The 20220-nt window shown below is 38.4% G+C and overlaps 1 long non-coding RNA gene across 2 annotated transcripts; it reads left to right on the top strand.

Moving 5' to 3' along the window:
- The first annotated feature begins 1157 nt into the window (after positions 1–1157).
- Positions 1158–10196, top strand: LOC108895744 (uncharacterized). 2 transcript variants are annotated; one of them, XR_001963007.2, is made up of 3 exons: positions 1158–8578; positions 9325–9386; positions 9525–10196. It is a non-coding gene; the product is annotated as an uncharacterized LOC108895744 (long non-coding RNA). The 2 variants fall into 2 exon arrangements; XR_001963006.2 differs by lacking the exon at positions 1158–8578 and having other exon boundaries at positions 8877–9386.
- The last annotated feature ends 10024 nt before the right edge of the window (positions 10197–20220 follow it).

Below are 20220 nucleotides of genomic sequence, written 5' to 3'. Positions count from 1 at the left end.
TGTGAGAGTCATTGGATGGTCAATGGACATTCTTGAGACAGAGAGATAAGTACTATGTTTAATCTAGACTGGTGACCAGGCTGTCTATCTTGCATGTGGTAACCATACAGAAAATATACTGTATAATGCTTCTCCTCCAGATGGAGGAGATGGTAGCTTTAAAAAACGAGTAACACATACATTTAAGCAAGCATTTAAAAATGCATGACATACATTTAAGAACAAACAGCTGCTCAATTGTGATAGCAGGAAGACCATCAGACCACCACAGCCAGCTCTACTAACTAAATTTAACCTTAACATTTGCAGTTATACTGGTAGTTTTGCTTTCTAAAGCTAATAGTAGGTGTTTTGAGCTAGGTGATTTGACTTTTAATTCGACTCAAGAACAAGTCAAGCTCCAGGAGGGGTGAGTGTACTGGCTGTGGTGATGGTGGACCTGCAGCCCTTTGCTCAGAAAATCCATTGCAAATATATGGTGTATACACAACACCTGTTTCAGAGAGCAATCAGACTCCGTCACTTTTTGCACAATTTATTGTGTTGTAGATTTAATTTTAAATGGATTGCCCATCAATCTACACTGAAAAATGTGTAAAGTTAAAGTGAAAACATGATTTTTGAACTTAATGCATATTTATTAAAAAGAAATCCTTTATTTACAGAATTACTCAGACCTTTGCTGTGACAGTCCAGATTGTGGTCAGATGCATCCTCTTTGTTTTAATTTTCCTTGAGATGTGTCTAGAACTTGACTGGAGTCTACCATGGAAAACTGCATTGATAGGTCATGAAAGAAACCATGAGAGAAACACCTGTGTATATAAGGTCCCACTGCATGTCAGGGCAAAAACCAAAGGAAATTTTTGTTTAGGTTTAGGGAAAGATTGTGGGTTTAGTTGAATGTGATTAAATCTGTTGCGTCTCAAGCTTTAAGTCTGCTGGCCTTTTCTGTATTAGGCCAGGATCCAAGACCATGATCCTTCCCTTACTTTAGCCAAGTGTTGCCAGTGCCTAAACATAACTCACAACGAAATAAGGATCTCAATGAACATTTTACTCATACATTCAGTATCAGCAAATTGTGATATGTTAACAACATTCCCTCATTATCCATCCATCCATTACCTATACCTTACCATACCTACTGCGGGGGGGTGGGGGGGTTGGAGCCTATCCCAGTTGACACTGGGCAAAGGCGGGGTACACCCTTTACAGATCGTCAGTCCATCGCAGGGCCAACATATACATAACAACCATTCACACTCACTCACTCACTCCACACAGAAAAGCCAGAACTTTCTTGCTGCAAGGCAACAGTGCTAACCACTGCACCACCATGCTGCCCTTCCCTCATTATGTTAAAAGAAACATTATTTTTCCTTTGAAACATACTTCCTGTTGTGAATTAGCTTAATGTTAATATCATTTATATATTTCAGGGTTGAATGGACACGTTATCATTAACAAACACCCAGGCCTACATGTAGGAAAAAAGTTTCAAAATGTAAAAAATATAACAGTGTCTAATGATAAATTAATTAATACGTAGGTTAAATACTGATAGCAATGCTAACATGTCACAACTGGCTCTGACCAATCAGTTTCTAACAATGATTTCAGACCAGTCCTTATTACACATTCACCTAGTAGATACTGTTTAATTTTACAGGGTCACATACAAAAGTGACTGGAAAACAACCTGCCAAGGAAATACATGTAGCCATTCCACAATGACTCAATATTAGATTAAATTACATGTTATGATTGCCTTTGTTTGTAATGTATGGCTTCAATCAGTGGGACAGTGAATGCAGCAATAGTCAAACTAATCATTCTAATATATTTTTCATTGTGCTGTGTGAAATAATCTTGATATTAAAACATCATATGTCACTTTTCATTTGATCTAGATGCATCTAAGCATTGGGCAAGCAGTCAAATTACTGTAATTACATAATTAGCATGAAGGCCATAACTTCTGGACACCAACCACATGCTTTTCAGTGTCTCCTCCACATAGTGATCTATGATGACACACCCTCATTTATACTACAGTTTGGAAAAATATTTCCAGTGATTGGAACTAAAACTATAGCTAAACTAGGACAGTGGAGGAAAGGCCAGCTTGTGGATCGACCCAGAATGCCCTGGTGTTCCTCCCTACGCACAGTTAAGTCCCTTGACTACACCTACGCACTTTGTGACCTCTCTGCTCAGTGGACATCATCAGGCAGATTAAAATCAGTTAATGTACTTGGGGCTAGTTGACTCTCTCTCTCTCTCTCTCTCTCTCTCTCTCACTCACTCTCTCTCTCTCTCTCACACACACACACCAGCCATTTGTCACTCACTTTTTAAAATTAATACCCATTGTTTTTGCTAAGCAGAGGATGTCCCAGAGGCTGCCTCACAGGGTTGTGTGTGTAGTGTGTGTGTATGAGCTGCACATTAGATTCACTGAAGAGAAGGTTTCAGTGGATTACTACAGCCCCAAAGTGCTGTGCCCTTTCATTAACCTTGCGTTTTAGTCGTCTCATTTAATACAAAACAAATTTCTAATCTGCAGCCTGCTAAACAATTCTGCAGCTCATTCTGTGGCTTTGTGTATAAGTGTGTATGTGTGTGTGTGTTACTGTTAGTCTTATTGCCTTGGGTTCCCTCTGCCTAGCCCCCTAATTACTCCCCGAAACAGGCAGCCTGGCTCCTCCTATGTGCTATCATCATTTTAAATTTATTTTGATTGATTTGTGTCAGCTTTAACTATGCTTTGGGCTGAGGTCGATAAATAAAGATCAATACTTTAATGTTTTCCTCTGAACCTTTATTAAAAAATAGATTGGCTATAAAGAGGGCTGAATTACGAGGAGGAGTGCCTACTTCCAATGCATGTCAACTGGAATCTAATTGAACAACACAGAACCAATGGAGATTAGTCCAGGGAATGTGAGCTGCAGGAGGCCCCGAGTGTTAGAGAGAGAGGAGAGAGTAGGAATGAGGAATTGATGCCGGGAGGTGAAAGAGAGAAAAAAGAAAAGCAGGCGAGTTGTTGGGTCTAGCTGAGAACAACTTGAGATGTGCTTCTCCTCTGATTTCTTCATATTCATTTAAGGAAAGCGATTGCACTGTGGGCAGTGGTCACTCTTCCACTGCTTTATAACATTCAAGGATTTGCTTTTGTGCATGAATAATAAGATTAGTTATTAGGGAAGCTTTCAGCATAGTAAACATAGTGTTATTTGTTGACTGAGACATGTGTAACAAATTATAGGATAAATAAGTGGAGAAACACAATAAATGCATATCAAAATCATGTCAGTCATAAGCTGTGGCCTAGATCTGATCAATATCACCTTAAATCAGTATCAAGACTGATTGTTAATTTGGTAACAAGAGTTAAGGAAACAATATCTTACTAAGTACACGTGTGCAGGACTATGTTCTCACAGTGGGCATGCTATTAATTCTCTCTGTTGAGCAATAACAATAAAACAATGGATTACTTCTTTTGGCAACATTTATTTACCATATTCGGTACTTAAGAACACTCTGGCTTTTGTGGATAACTTCCCATTTTTCATGTGTAATGGAAATAACAAATGCTTTTGTAATGGATTGCTGGCTCTGAAACAGTCTGCTTCAGCACAGGGAAGACTCCTTTATGGTTCCAGGTTGAAGCTGTAACTAACTTTAGGGTTAACCCACATCACAGCACTGTGCTGCCGGTAAAGAAAATACTTTGTTTTTAATTACTGCAGTACTATTTGTACATTTAATGCTCACTCACTCAGCTAATTCCAATGAAATACCAAGGAGAAACTCTGGAACAGCATATGATACAGTGATCTCCAAACCATCTTACCATCTAAAAAACAAATACAAAATCAAAAACAAATGAAGGAATATCTTTTGGAAGAATGTGGTTCATTCCTCCACTAGTAGTACTAGTAGTGCTGAAGTTGTTTAAAGGTGCTTTGTGTTGGTTTTTCCTTTAAAAAAAAAAGACCAATTAGTAATTTGATTCTTTGACTGAAAGTAGTGCCTGTTTTGTAAATAATTGTTGCTCTACAGCAAGAAAAAAACATATTCAGGGTGAATTCACTGAAAGAAACCAATACTGACTGGTAGTGACTACAGCCTTATTAAACTTTTCTATGATTATGTGTAGCTACAGCATTTAGTTAAATTAAGGGAAAGTTGTGGTCTTGGTCTAATAAATAAGAACTCAAAAGTGACTGGTAGAAGACTCATTTTACTGTCATGTACAACAACAGTGCACAGTGAGATGAAACAGTATTCCAACAGGACCACAGTGTTACATAGAACAACAGAACTACAGGATACTACACAGGACTAACTACAGACCTAGAATTACATAAAGTGCATGTGTGCAAATATATACAAACAGTGCAAGACAGTCCGAAATTTACATGAACAGAACAATAGCATTGGGTAGGCACACAGTAAAGAACAGTGCAGTACTGTTCAGTACACAATTCTGGGAGTCATATTTAACACATGGTGCAAAGAGATAAGACAATAAATAAGTAAAACTGATGTGAATATAAGCACATTAAACTTTGTGAAAATGTGCAAAAAAGTTCCAAAGGCAGTGGGATAGTGTTCAGCTGAGTATGAGTGTGTCAGACACAACGTGCTTATTTACATCTAACCAAAACCAAAGTCTTTCCCCAATGTTAGCCACAGTGCTTTTGATGCCCAAATCTAACCATAGTTGGGATGCAAACCCCACTCTCTGGTGTGACAGTCATGAGCTTTGCATGCCTGCCACCCACCCCAACCACCTCCTTGAAAATCTGCTGCCATTAATAAATGTGGGGAGAGAAGTTGTCTCTGAACAAAATCCAGCTAGTAATTATCTTTCTCTCAAAATGTATTTGTTCTTGCAGTTTAGATATATGTAAATATAATTTCATGTAACTTCTAGGAGACAGGGTTGCTAGGGGCAATACTGGAGAACACACACACACACACACACACACACACACACACACATACACATACACACAGCATGCTCTCTTTCAGTTTGTGCTCTACAGCTGTAACTTCAGTCTGTCCAACACTGAGTCCTGTAAGGATCAGAGTTTTGAGGGCAGGGCAGGAAGTATGGTGAGGTGAGATTAAAATGCTTTTGCTGTTATTTGTGTCACTGTCATTGTCAGACAAACAGAAAGAACACACTGTCCTCTGGTGCATCAACCTTCTTTTCAATCCACACTGTGATTAACCTTTTGTACAGGGCACAGATTATGGCTTAAATGTGGTGTGCTTACATAGACACACATAATCATGGATGCTGCATGCTGCTTTTGAGCTCAGTGTTGCCTGTGGTGTCGTGTTGACAGTGTGGGTACAAAGGTACACACTTGGGTAACATTTAACTTAAACTATATTGTATTAGAAGTAGAATATGAAGTCATTGTATTATTTAAATAGAACAAAGCCCACATAGCGGCAATTTAAAAGGTGTGTCCATTTAGTGCACCTTTAAAGCTGCTCTAATCATTAGGTCATAGGGGTCACTTGTTGTGACAATACTAATGCTGCTTTGTGTCTGCTGGATGTTCATCAACCATTTGCTGACATAATTGCAACCACAATTGACCAACAACCAAAACAAGACTAAAAGTAAATAAAAAGTAATCTTTAAAAACAAGAACTAGGTGGAATCTAATTAAGTAGAAAAAAGTAAATGATAACATGAAGGCACATCAAATGTACGTTTTAATGCAAACCATACAAATCAAACATTGCAGCCTATGATCAACAAAACAGTTTCATAAGCTAGCCAAAATGGCTTGGACAGAAGATTATTTAGCTGCTTGACCTGTGACACTACTTGTTGCACTGCAGGTCACTAAATTCATTTACAAACTACTGAGAATTACACAAGATGACGCAACAGAACAGCTGTGACAAATTACAAAACATGAGGTAAGGTAATATAACTATCAAGTACTGTGGATGTGGATGTCACGTTACTTTCCTGTTGCTATCATAAGGAATGAATAAATTCCAAGACTAAAGTTGGCAGTAACCATCTAAATCATCCTTTTTAGATATTCACTGAAGAAATATCACAGTTGATGTTATCTGATGATACAACGTGTTCCATTAAACTAAATCCAAACAATGAACAGTATTTTGGTGAACAGGTAAGGGAATCCAGCTTGTGAATGCTCTGCAGTGAATGCCACAGGTAGCTGAAGTACCATTACGTTAGCAGCAAATACTAATCCAGATAAGATTAGAGAGAGCGGTTTGGTTCAAACAGAGTCGGAAATGGTAACTGGATTTACTGAGGTGAGTCTCTATATTACATGGACACCTACTGATAGACAGCTGTAAATGTATGACTAAATTGGGACCTGTCAGTCACAAACTATACTAAAATGTCTTTAGTTTTGTTGACTTAAACCAGACTAAAACTAAAAAGAATAAAAATATGACTAAAACTAATATGCTTTTTCTCCAAAAGGCTAAAACTATGTGAAAATTAGGTGCCAAAATTAACACAGCAGTTGTTACATTGTACTCACCAAAGTATTACAGAATCCGAGAACACTGTGACATTGCTAAAAATAGGTCCAAATGTGTAAGAAACACTAGTAGTGTCACTGCAGTCTGAGATTGCAGCAGTGACTTCAATAGATACAATGTAATCAAAACCAATCAAACTTAGAGCTACAAAACCAAAACACAAACTGTAAAACACTTTCATAACTAATGTTTGTATCACTTTACAAACTATCAGTCTTATTTGATTTGATTAATTTGATGAGAAGTTGTTAGAAAAATTTAAGCCACAACCTCAGTAAATTGTCGGTAAATTACCCTGCTGAGAAGAAATTATCTTTCACTGCAGAGAGTCAGGCACATGATAAAACCAGAGTAAAATCTAGTGGAATAGTACGTCAATGTGTGTTGATCCAAGAGATGCTGAAAAGATGGCCTGACATTTTAATATTTATCCTGTTTATTCCATATTTCCTCACCAGACTGCAATGCATTTTTACTAAAAACAAGAACAGAAACGTTTTCAGATAATCCAAATATTCCTGAACAGAAGGTGAAATCACTGCAGCACTTATCCTATATTTTACCATACTGTCACTTTTATTTGAATACCTGATGTATGAAAGCCTAGTTAAATACAAGGGATTAAACACAATATAAACTTGATCCATTTCAGTGACTGGCTCTTAATCTGTCATTGTCTCTGTCTCAGGTGGAAGAATACTGATGTGTTACCTCCCAGCTCTTCACCACTGCCTGTCTCTGATCTGCCATAAGCCCAATATGTGATTGGAGCTCATACATAATGGTGTGTGTGTGTGTGCATGCGTCTATAGGAAAGACTGGATAGCTGAATCTTGCCAGCACTTACATGTTCCACTGGTCAAAGTTCCTGAGATGTGAAATCCTGTCTGGAACAGAACATAAAAGGAAGACCTTCAATTGTGTCCATCACAGTGGATACAAGCACACACACACACACATGCACAGTGGCCAGCAAAAGTTGGTAATAAGGAAGGATTAGGTTGGCGAGAGTGTCAGAGGGTAAATGAGGCTGGCTATAGTGCATTTTGTTGTAATGGTGTCCCAGTTGTCTTGTCAGAAATCAATGGGAACCAGGACTCTCTGAAAGCACAAGGAGGTCAAGGCTTCGTCTGCCTAAATATTTAATTCAGAGAACACGTCTGGAGCTTCTAAAGATGAGCGTGTTGCTTTCCTTTTTTCCTGCCATGAATATTTGTGGACACAAATACACATATTTCACATTCTTTTTGGGATTTACTGTAAATGCACTGCTCACACGCAGGTGGAAACACAAACCATGCAGGCACAAATGCGCATAAAGACACACACAAAGACACACAGTCATGCTTGGGTGGCACTGCCAGTCCATCTTGGCTAGGTCAGGGCTGGGTTAAAATCAATTCTAATCAATTATTAAGAGCTTGTGTAACTCACAAGTGATATAAAAAAGGGAGCGAGTGGGTTGAGCTGATGGATAGAGTCCACTCCTTCTGTGGACAACTACAAAAGCCTCCAAAAATCTGAAAAGAAAAATCTGATGAGAGAGCAAACTGATATTGTATTTTTTTTGTTTACTTTGTCACCTGGATGACAGGATTTCTGATTAACTTGGCTGGATTGGGAGATGACAATGAAAGGAGGGAGGAATGAGTTAGAGACCCTGTCTAAGAGTTTGTAAAAATAGAGTTAGTGGGATGGAGAGAAACTTGAAGGCTTAAAAGTGAAATTATATGGTAGTAATTTAGTCTTCAAGGACACTTGTCCAGGACAGTTGCTTCCTGATTGTAGCTATTGGTGTTATCTTTATCCTGTACACACACTGTTAGCCCAGATTTTATATCTACTTAAAGATTTAATTGCAATACACTTCTATGGACATTGGTGGATGTGTGAATTTTAAGTCAAATTACCTTAAATTTCTATGTTTTTGTCATGCCACACCTTGTTTTCAAATCCACTGATCCAGAGAGTCCCTCACAGTTGCAAAGTACTGGACTATCTGCTTTTAAAACTATAGGTAAGTATTTATTTTTCTTTTTTTACTTTCTATATTATAGCCTACACATACTCATTCATATGCATGTAGAGTTGGTCCTGGCTAGATTTGCACCCCGGGCAAACCATCCGTATGACAGCAAGTTGACGTGACAATGAGGGCGCCCCACCGCCCACTCCACTAACTTGACATGGAAATGAGCGGTAGTCTAGCGAACTGGCGAGTTTTGTTTTGAGTTTAGTTTTTTTTGTTTGTTTGTTTTGTTTTTTTGAGGGCGCTCGTGTGCCCTCACGTAGATTGCGCCCTGGGCGGTCGCCCACATTGCCCATAGCAAAAAACGGTCCTGTATACATGTACCTCCAGATAGATAATAAAAACAAAAGGAAAGAAAGAGAGAAAGATTCATGACAGGACGTGAATGCTCATGACCGCGTTCATGGTTCAAAGCATGGTTTGGAGTTGTCTGGGTTTGTTGCTGTCACGTGAATTCGAGGAACTACTGGTGAGGAACTGCGAGGTGTAAAACATTTAACGTTAACAGCTTCGATAGACATTATAAGGCGCTAGCTAGCTGTCCACTACCTTACTACTTTTCCTCGGTGGGGGAGGGGTTGTTTGGTGGCAGTAGAAACTATTCTAATTTTCACCAGTCTGTCAGGCATTTTCATCGCTCAACTTATCCCACTACCCATGATAGAGCAGTTTTCTCACTCTAGTAGCTGCATGTGAGCAATAAAACACTGATGTAATGAGTTCCACTGTCTTAGGTTCCACACCAGGCTCTTGACTGAGACGACAGGGTTCTTCGAGGTGGGCAGGGAGAGATGTGGTGTGTTTTTTCTTTCAGTGTACAGGTTATTTTCTTGGGGGGATTTTTAATGTACATCTGAAGACAATTTTTGTGTACAACACAGTGCTATCTAACTGTCCTGATTGTCTCCTCTTTGTTGATCTGTTTCTCTTTTAGGACACAACTGACAAGGACTCATACATTCAAACTCCAGTGTGATTCCTTTGTATTGATGAAGATAGCCCACAGCTGAACCCATCCAAAGTGGGAATCGTCTTGGAAGGAAATCTGGTGATGGGTGACCTGGCTAGCCTTCCCCAGGCCTTCTGCATCCTTTTTGGGCTGAGTTATGTCCTGCACCTGGACTATCCCGTGTACATAAAAAATACTTTCTCTTTGTCCAGTAGGTATAAAAATCAGTTGGCACCCAAACTTCAGTCTTTGAAAAATCAGCTCTCATTGTAAAGTGGGTTCCTGACTGGTGCAAATATCAGGTGCCTGGCTGAAATGTTGAACTTTTGATATGTTGCTGCGTATGTTTATACTTTGTATCATATAGAGGGGCACTGATATTGTGGTTCAGTTACATTCAAAAAGATGTCAGAGGAGTTGTTTATTCTCGGAATTGTGAGAAAATATTTTTCATAGACTCCTAAGAAGATTGTATATTCACCCACTTCTAGCATTGAGAAGTGAACAGTGCCAGTATTGTGAACTTGGATATTGTTAAGAGTTTTTCTGCTACAGTTTGAAGCTTATAATTTTGTACACTTTTTTCCACAAATAATTTTTATGTAATTTGTTGTGATGTTACTGTGAACATATTTAAGTTAAAACAGCTAACAAAGATTGTTTCTAGGCCTTTAAATTTGTTTTAATGTTTCGTGCAAAATATGTTGGTGAGGAGCTGAGGATTCAAGGCTCATCTGTTTAAAACCTGGGTCTCCAACCTATAGCATAACCTGGAGCTACCGGTGGTGCTGTATTTGATTTTGAGTGGGTCACCAGCCATTCATTCACTGGTGCTGTTGGCTCCCAGTGTTTTAAGTTTTAAGGCAATGCAAACAGAAGAACAGAAATTAAAACTTCTTAAGTGAAATAAAACACAAAAGGAATGGCACTTTGTTGTTTTCTTTCTCTCACCATTTAAAGGTTCACACATAACACCTTAAAGATATTAACTAGACTATCTGGGGAAATAAATGAACATTACAAGTAAGTCTGAATTAAATAAACTTGGACTTAAGTGCATTGAACTTAAGGGTGTTAAATGCAATAACAGTGCAAAGCAGTTGACCTTGCAAAAAAATAAAATAAATAAATAAAATAAAAAAGTTGAATCAACTTGGCATTTAGTGTATTGAACTAAAAATAAAAATTCCAGCACCCTCAAGCTCTTAAGTTAGATGTACTGTGGAAGTTTACTTACATATTTAAGGCAACCAGGAAGTAAGTAAATTCACCTTATCTGGTCTTACAGTGCAGCTCTTGGCATTACTGATTCATTACTTAAACTTTCAGTAAAGTGAGAAGTATTTGCTTGAATAGAATATTTTCAATGAGTTCAAGAAACTCAAATCACCAGTTAAAGCCCCTTTGTGTTTGATTTTTAGGTGTCTCACACTTTGAGACTACAGTGTGATAACTTTGGAAACCCTTTCAATCCTTTAGTCATGTGGTCAAAATAGCTGTTTTAAAAATTACAAAACAATAAATAGAAGATTACACAAAAGATGAGGGCTGATTAGTTAAAAGTTGTTCCTTTAATTGAGCGTTGTGTAGTGGTGGTTTTGTTCATGTTTATGTAAATAGAGGAAGAATACACCTTTGCAATTTAAAGTACTGCGTTTAAACAATTTTTGTTGTCCTTTTGGTGGCAGAAATCTTCAACAAGCTGAATGTCTTACATAAATGTTTGACATATTATGACCATACACAGTTGATGTGGCTAAATTGTTTGCAAATAGTTGCCTATTCCAGCAGACATAAAGCAACATTAGCAATAACCTGATGTCATGTTTCTGTTGACCCGAAACTTATTAAGTCCAATATTCACCCTCCTTTAAACTTTGTTTTGGTCTACAAATCTAAAAATGTTTGATTATTTATTATGAAGAAAAAAATGAAATATCATATCAACATAAGTATTCAGAACCTTTGCTATGACAAGTTCCTCCCATTTCTCTTGATCATCTTTGAGATGTTTCTATATGTTGATTGCAGTCCACCTGTGAAGACCAAGAACCCAATGGTCACTGTTGTTGCTTGTCATCATGTGGTATTCAGTGTAGCTTGATGCACATAGTCATTTGACCCTTTGTTCAAATAAAACAATTCAACTTTGAAGGTGCACAAAGTTGCTGCTAGGTATAATTATTTCATGTAACTAAAATCCCTTCATCAGTGACACAACAACACTCTAGCAGTACATTTTGGCATCCTTTATTTAACCCCTTGATTTTGCAATTTTGTCTAATATGTATCAAGGCCAGAGCATGAAGTTCACTGCCCACCACCAGCCGTGTCCTTCCACCAACTGAGGACATGTCAGGGTGGGGCCAGGGTGACCCAGATGGGCCTAACACCAATCAATGCCAGTGTGTCTTAAGTGTGATCACTAAAGACAGATAGGCAAACACACATAAATGGACACATATACACAGATAGAATGGCCATGTGTTGTTGATGGGCCCCTGGGCAGGCCTGAAAAGGCATCACATCTGAGACGCATGTCGTTCCAGCCTGATGAGCAATCTGCCTCATCAAAAGACCTTTATCCCAATCAATAAGGCTTTCGACAAGGGAGTCCTGTGCCGCCTGTCCACAGTCCTCATTGCGCACTGTTTTGTGGGTGACTGCATCTGCATGTGTGCATGTGTTGGTGTGTGCACAATGTGCATGTCTAGATGCCAGATTTTATTCAATGCTGTACACCAATAAGAGGAGTGGATGTTTTTCTGTGTTTATGTCTGAGTATATGCATCATATATGTCTCACTTCAAGTTCAAGTGTGCATTTGTTTGACCATTGGAGTGGTTTTTGGTGTTTTAGTTCTGCTATTTAATCAAAAATCAAAAGTGCTTCAGTATTATTCATGGTATTTGTCACTGATAGATCGAAACATCCAACCGTCCATTAACTATACTGCTTATCCTTTGAGGGTTGCAGGGGTGCGAGAGCCAATCACAGCTGACATGGGGTGAGAGATGGGACTGTGGTTGGAAGCTGGGGAACTGGGGGGGGGGGGGGACCCATACAGGCTCAGAGAGAACATGCAAACTCCACATAGAAATTCCCCAACCAAATCAGGGTTCGACACCGGAACCTTCTTGCTGTGAGGTGACATTACTAACCACTGCACCACTGTGCTGCCCTGGATCCAACCAAAGAAAATACAATGTACTCATATACCAGATGTCTGCAGGTTATGGTGTGGCCAAGCTCTTTCATGCTTTCCCTTTAGCATCAAATTAATTCCATTCACTTAAAGCTGTTCTCCAGCCATTTAGTACTCAACTTCCATTAAATTAGGGGACTCACAAGAGACAGATTAATAACAGTCTACAACCATGCAAGTGTCTCTTTGAGGCTATACTTAGACACAGTGGTGCTTTGAACTAATGTTAATGTCAGCATGTTCAAATTGACAATACTAACATACTTAGATGGTATGTTTGCTTACCATTTTAAGGGCAGCGATGACTTAAAGGTTGGAGAAGTGAGCTTGTGACTGGAAGGTTGTAGTTCAATCCTTGCACTAGAAGGCTAAACCTGGGTAGTGAAAGAGCAGTGCTTACCCCTCTGTGGCAAGACCCTGGACTAGTGGGCTCCATGAATTCCAGCCTAAACCAATTAGCGGGGAGTGGAAGTAAGTTATAAAACCCTTCAACAGTGAGTCCTAATCAATGCTTACTTACTGACCATGTGCAATGTCTGTGCTGTGTTTGTCATGGAACACATTCCACACAAATGTAAGTTCCATCCGACTAGCTGTACAAGCATTTACTTGTAAGCTGCTCAAATTAAGATAGACATTTAATTACACAAACATTAACAACTTGAAGGTTACATTTTATTTAGAATCAAATATGTCCGTCTCAAGCCTAGAAAACTGTAGATGTGTTCATTTGATTGTTAAGTGTTGGTTGTTGTTGAAGACTGTTGCAAAAACCAAGCAGCTTATAAACATTAGAGAAAAAATTAGATAATGTTTATCCAAAGAAGAAATGCCTCCATGAATGTAATAAGTTTGCTACCTCACTGCCCACACTGTTACTTATATAGTGCATTACTAGTGTTGTATATAATATGTGGTTACGGGAAGTTATAACAGTTCCTGTTTCCACCAAAGTGTTACACTGTATAACTTAATGATTCAGCTGACCCTCTCATTCACAATTCATATTCAGCTGTGAGAGTGACCACAAACAGAATGGGAGTGTGGAGGGTCCAGTTTGAGAGAGGTCCTGTGATTTGATTTGAAAGAGAAAGCATAGCTTTCAGTGAAACTTGACTGTCCCTGTCTAAATAAAGGTTGGGAACTTTGTTAGTATGTTAGCATGCTGAAATGTGCTAATCAGCACTAAACACTGAGCACAGTTTAGGGGAATGTCATGAGCTCTGCAGGTGTTTGGCCATAAGTACCTACAGTCATAATCAGTCTAAAGTTATTACAATTCATCCTGACATGAATGTGTCACATTCATATTTACTGCCAATCTAGAAAATATTGCAGAGACATTTCACTCAGAACCACAAATGTGAACATCATTGTGACACTAATGAAAAAGTAATCCTCTGGGAGCTATGAATATCTTAAGAAAAGTTTAATGTAAGACCATAAAGTAAAGTGAATTTAAACATGTAACCACTTAATAGTTTTGTTTTAGATATTTCAGTATAAACAAATATTCCAACCCTAGGGTGGTGGTAACGAAAAAACCAGGAGATCTCCAAAATCTGCAGGGTACATCCTTTGGCATCCTACATGAAAGACCAATTTCAATCAATCAACCAATCAATGAATAAATAAATAGATAGATAAAAGAGCAGTCAAAATTGAGGCAGCAGAACCTGACTACCCTGATTTTATTTGCTAATGAGTTCAACATTTTCTCATGATTTTACTAACAGCATTTTTTTTGTTGGCTGGTGAACCCCTGTGTACATTCCATTCCCTCAATTTCTAATAGAGGCCTTTTGTTGTAGCCTAATCTTGATACATCAGTATGACATCATCAGTGGTTATTTTCTCAGACTTGACTCCTCCAGTCACAGAAGCCATTGTAGAATAATTTTCTGCCTGGATATTACTCTTTATGACAGGCAAGTTGTCATAAGATGTAGAAAATATAGTTGGCAGCATGTGTGGTTGTTTATGTGTCAGTGTATGATACTTACTATGATGACAAAATACCATTCATACAATTGTCCAAGAGTTTTTAGCCTGTTGGCCATTACAGGAGAGCTGTGAATTAATCTCTTATCTTGCTCATCCCACAACTCCCGCAGGGGGCCAGCTAATTAACCTAATAAAAACATTAACCATTTTCCTAAGGTAAATTGAATTGACTTGTCAGTGATATACGGCATTAGTATTTAGTGGGAAGAGCATTAAAGGTGGTTGGGTGAATGTACAAAGAGAGCCATGTAAGAAAATTGGTTCACTAATGATCTTCATTGCCAGTCTGGCTGCTTTATTTCCTGTGTGGTGAACATTACTTCAAATTAAAAGTATGAGCTGTTTGTTAGGAGGTTTGGGGCACAAGGCTTGATTTGTTTAATATAAATATCTTTTTGTTTAAATGAATATACCTAAATTCTCGATGCGTGTTCAGGTTTTACCTTTTGGAGAGAAGGAGGTAATGTGTTTTATATCTGTTTTTTAAATCTGGTTTGTAGAGTTTGCAGTAGAAAAAGTTGGTGGTTGGTGGTTAGCATGAATGGTAGACAGAGCACTGCCTGCAAATTCAAACTCAAATGTCATCCACAGAAATACACATAACAGTCCAGGTCATTATAGGCCATGATTCTAAGTCCCCCCCAATGAGAAACAAAAGAAAGTTTCTTTAAAGTTTTAAATGTCTGTATGTGTGGGTTTTCCATGTATTATTTATTCAGTGAACTGCTTAATTATATTTTTTAAACATATGAACATTGTTTCAAAACCTTTTTCTGCTCTGTAGGTGAATCCAGTAGGTTCTTTAAACTTCAGTCTTTTTGCAACAGGTCTTGCAATACGTTAAGAAACTTTGCTTCAATGAAAACGGCAGAACATCATCTATATTTATCAAAATCTGCAAGATCTGCAAGTCAAGTAACTACAAAAAAAATAAAAGCAATAGTTTAAATGATACTGAAATTTATTCATTGATTGTGTAGAGTATGAATCTGAAGCTGCTTATTTAGTTATTTGTGCAACAAAAAATAGTACATTCTCAAGTGCTGGGTATAAAAACGTGTCCTTTTTTTGCTATTAATTAATCAATTTGAGTGATACCTGGGAAATGCAGAAAAAAGAAGAAAAACAAAAACAAAAAACTAGTGGTAGGAATAACACTTAACGTTTTTATAATTTAACTTCCTCTTCCTTCTATATTTATAATTCCATCTCTTTGTTTCTCTCTTCCTCTGTTGCAGCCTCCCACTGTCTTTCTTCCTGCCTCATCCTGCTAATGTTAAGTGCTGACTGATGTTTTAATAAATCAAGCTTGATTAAGAAGATTGTTTTTTATTTGAAAAAAACTAAACATTGTAGCAGAGTGGAGAGTGTGTTTTCTGTGTGGTGGGTGTATTTCACTGCTTCTGCTTGTGTGCTGAGAAGTGAGATCTGAGTTGGAAAGGAGAGCGTGTGGAAGCACCCACTGATACTGTGTCTTCACTGGGGAGTGTCAGCCTCAGTGTGTGTGTGTGTAATGCTTTATGGGTGCTCTTCTCCCCCAACCATTAAGCCCCTTCCTCTGGTCTCTCCCTGTGGTGGTGTAATGACCTGCAATCAGCTCTGAGTGTATTGCCATTAAAAGGCCTTTTCTTTTCCACCCTGCATGAAGGCAAACAGCTCTGTTTGAGAAATTATAACACACAGGAGGCACGGCTACCTCTGTAATTATTACAGATCTATAGTTTCTCTCACCACTACCACCCACCATAATGGTTATGGTGGGGATGTTTAGTGTACTTTTATTTTCAGAAAATATTCTGTTTTATATATATATTTTATATTGCACCATCTGTGTCATCCTTTTAAATTAAAGTAAAAACCCAACTGAACATCTATGGGAGATTTTGGACTGATGTGTTAGACAGCATCATCAAAACACCAAATGACGGAATATCTTTTGAAGAATGGTGTTCCAACCCTCCAGTAGAGCTCCAGAGGACTGTAGAATCAATGCTGAGGTGGACTGAGGCTGTCCTAATGGTTAATGGTAGTCCAACATCTTACTAAGATACTTTATGTTGGTTTTTCCCTTAATCCAAAAGGACAATGCCCCCCTGTGAATGTCCTTGAGTAGCCAAGCCAGAGCCCTGACTTGAATCAAACATCTCTGAAAAAAACCTGAAAACATCTATCCACCAGTGGTCCCCATTCAACCTGACAGACCTTGAAAGAATCTGCAGAGATGAATGGCTTAAAATACCCAAGTCCAGGTGTGCAGAGCTTGTTGCGTCACACCGAAAAGGACTTGAGGCTGTAATTGCTGCCAAAGCTGCTTCAAGTAAGTACTCAGTAAAGAGTCAGAATACTTATCCATCCATCAGAAATACTGCATATCCTTTTAGAGTCGTGGGGGTGCTTCACACAGTAAAGCCCCAGGTGAACCGTGGTTTGAACCCAGAGCATTCTGGCTGTGAGGCAACAGTTCTGTCCACTGCGCCACCTGGCCACCGCTTGAATACTTGAGCCAATGTGATATTTCAGTTTTTCCCTTTGAATACGTTTAACTTAAACTTGGAAATACTAAACTTTATTCTAATGGAGCTCCGGCTTTAGAAGCCAAAGGACCTATAGTTATGTCCTCTGGCTGTATGTTCTTTTTCCATTTAGTGTGCATAGTTTTACTGAATATGTGTGCTAAGTCAAAGCAAAACACATCACTATTGAAAGGGTGGCCTCTCTTCATATCAAGGACCAACAATGAAATAGTGCACCAAGTGGCTGGTAGAGTACACAGCCATTGTAAAAAAAAAAGAATTTATTGATGCTTAAAACCTTTTGAAACTTGTTAAAAAAAACAACCAAAAAGATAGGGTTAGGGTTAGGGGTTAGGGTTAGGGCTTTTATATACAACTTTCATTTCCATTTTCATGACAATTGAGCAAACTCTATCCATTTAGGAGTACAATGGGAGGCTGTCGAAAGTTCTGTTAAAAGGTAGTAAGTGGACCTTGGTTAATTTTTTAAAAATAATTTTTAGAATCATCATTACATTCAGGACCAAAGTTACAAAATCACAAAATAAAATCAAAACTGGTTTAATGTTTGCATAGATCTACCATTGAAAATATGGGTCATTCATTCACTCAGAAATCCAGAGGGATAAGCATCAATGCTTATTTGACTTTTACTTGTTAAACTCTCTAAAATATAATGTCTGAGAAATGTTAAATGGCCTCTAGAGTCACTGAAAGAGCAGTTTAACATCATTGTTTTCTCTTTAAATAAAGTTTTAATTAATGTGAGCACTGACTGGTACTGGTCAAGGATGGTCCAAGGAAGGACAAACCACAACCAAGTGTAGTGGAATATGCTAGAAGAAATCTTCGGCTGGTCAGCGCTGTTTCGGTGGCATGCTTAGAACCAACAGCGTATTCGGCAGGGGTTTTGTTTCTTTAGTGTATATGTTGACTCTAATAAACAAACACTGTTGGAGATTTATTGGCACCAGATCAGGTTAAAAATGAAGAATTGTATGTGTAAATCATGTGGACACTGTAAGGAATGAAAGTGTTTTTCTTAAGTTCTCAAGGTATGCTTCAAGGTCAACAACAGGAAAACTCACAACATAAGAACAACAGAACCCTGCTCCTATTGCAAGGACCCTACTTTTATTATTACCATAGCAACCTTCCCAACTTTTATGTTACAGGCTGGACATTGGTGCTGAACCACTGCTAACTGCTGCAGAAATAAAACACTCACACACACACACAGAGAGAGAGAGAGAAAGAGAGAGGGAGAGAAAGGATACACTGTATGCAGAATCAAGCAAGTATAGTGTGTTTATATATAAGATATCAGACACAGAATACAAACATTTTAAACATACAATGCACTACAATCACAATACACAAAACTAAAAAGTATACCGAAATGTATATGCCTTTTGAACACAAAAGGAACACACGCATATATACATAAAGGAACTGTGTGTCCTTTTTTAGTGCCTAAATGCCAGTGAGTTGCTTAAGCAGTTAAATCAAATTTAACTACTTCCTGCAATTACTACCTGGATCAACTGCTACTTACTGCTGCAATTACAGTGATCACTCTTGCTAAAACCTGATGACTATCAATCAAGATAAAATGCAGCCCCAACCAACACCAGAACAAGCATGGATATACTGCCATCTCTTCTATATTTACATTGCCAAGTACTGAAAGTGGGGGTAACAGAAGATGATGTTCAGATTTATGAAAGATATAATGGAGACATCCACTACGTGGTGAAGGTGTCCCTGCAGAGACTGATCTCCAAGCAAGCTGGTGCTCCAGCCTGTGTTTGGTGCTCTAGCCATGTGCAAGCAACATATATGGTGACCAAGCACCTGTTTCAAGTCAATGTCAAGTTTGGTTGGAATTTTCAGTGACCATTTTAATTACTTCTACCCAATTACAAATATTCAATATTTGAATTACTACTGATTTCTTGCATCCTACTGACTCCTTCAGTCTTACAAAACATGTTAGGTCAAGGTTAAAGGTTTTACTGTTGTCTTCAATATTGTGTTTTTTGTGGAATATCTCTCAAGTATTTGGCCCTCAAACAACTGAGGATCTTCACAGCTTGGGGGATGAAACCTTTGTCCAGATTGGCAGAGGAAGTCTTTATACTTCTGTAGCTCTGGTAGTAATAATGTTGTGTCACAGGATTTGTAGCCAACACCACAAAGCATAGCATTTAACACACTTCTCAACAACCTTGGGTTGGAAATAAGTGACATATATTTTTAGTTCTTGGAAACCTCAGGGACACACATACACACACACACACACACACACACAAGAAAGGTTGGTTATAATTAGGAAGTGGACATGTTATTGTTGCAGTGTCTTGACTAGGAAAGCCCAGGAAGTGTTTTCAGCTTTTAGTATGATAGTGACAGCTATCAAAATGTAAAAAATGCAGTCTTAAGAGAGGCTGAGTTAGTGCCACTTGGTGACCCTTAAGGACAAGAGGTATGGATAATGGATGGATAGATGCTCAACTCATGCAGCAATGTTACTATTGTGTTCCACCAGAAAAATGTTGCTCAAGTTGGTTTTGCAAAATTTAGCAGTGAATTTGACCTTTTGAAGGGTTATTGGCAAGTCACCTCGACGTCGACCTCGTTGTGCTCAGGATGTTGCCTCATTCATAACACCTTTGGGCCAACATGCATGCCACTTTTCAGAAACTGATGAATAGAGTGATTGCTGGTTTGGAAGACTGTGCTGTATATTTGAATGTTGTTACCATCTACAGTGACACACTAGATAACCATTTACAGTACACCCAAGCACTGACCTTGCAATATTTTGAAGTTTATGTGGTGGGTGGTCTACACCCTAGTAAGTACACACTGCCCTTTTCTTTCTTTACTTTTTCTCTGCTTCCTCAGAATATCAAGGTTGCAGAGTCAGGAGGCAATGAATTTAGTTAAGCAGTGTTCC

Source organism: Lates calcarifer, linkage group LG16_LG22, assembly GCF_001640805.2.
Source record: "Lates calcarifer isolate ASB-BC8 linkage group LG16_LG22, TLL_Latcal_v3, whole genome shotgun sequence".
NCBI lineage: Eukaryota > Metazoa > Chordata > Actinopteri > Centropomidae > Lates > Lates calcarifer.
The sequence above is the reverse complement of the archived record's forward strand: the minus strand, read 5'-3'. Positions and strand labels throughout refer to the sequence as shown.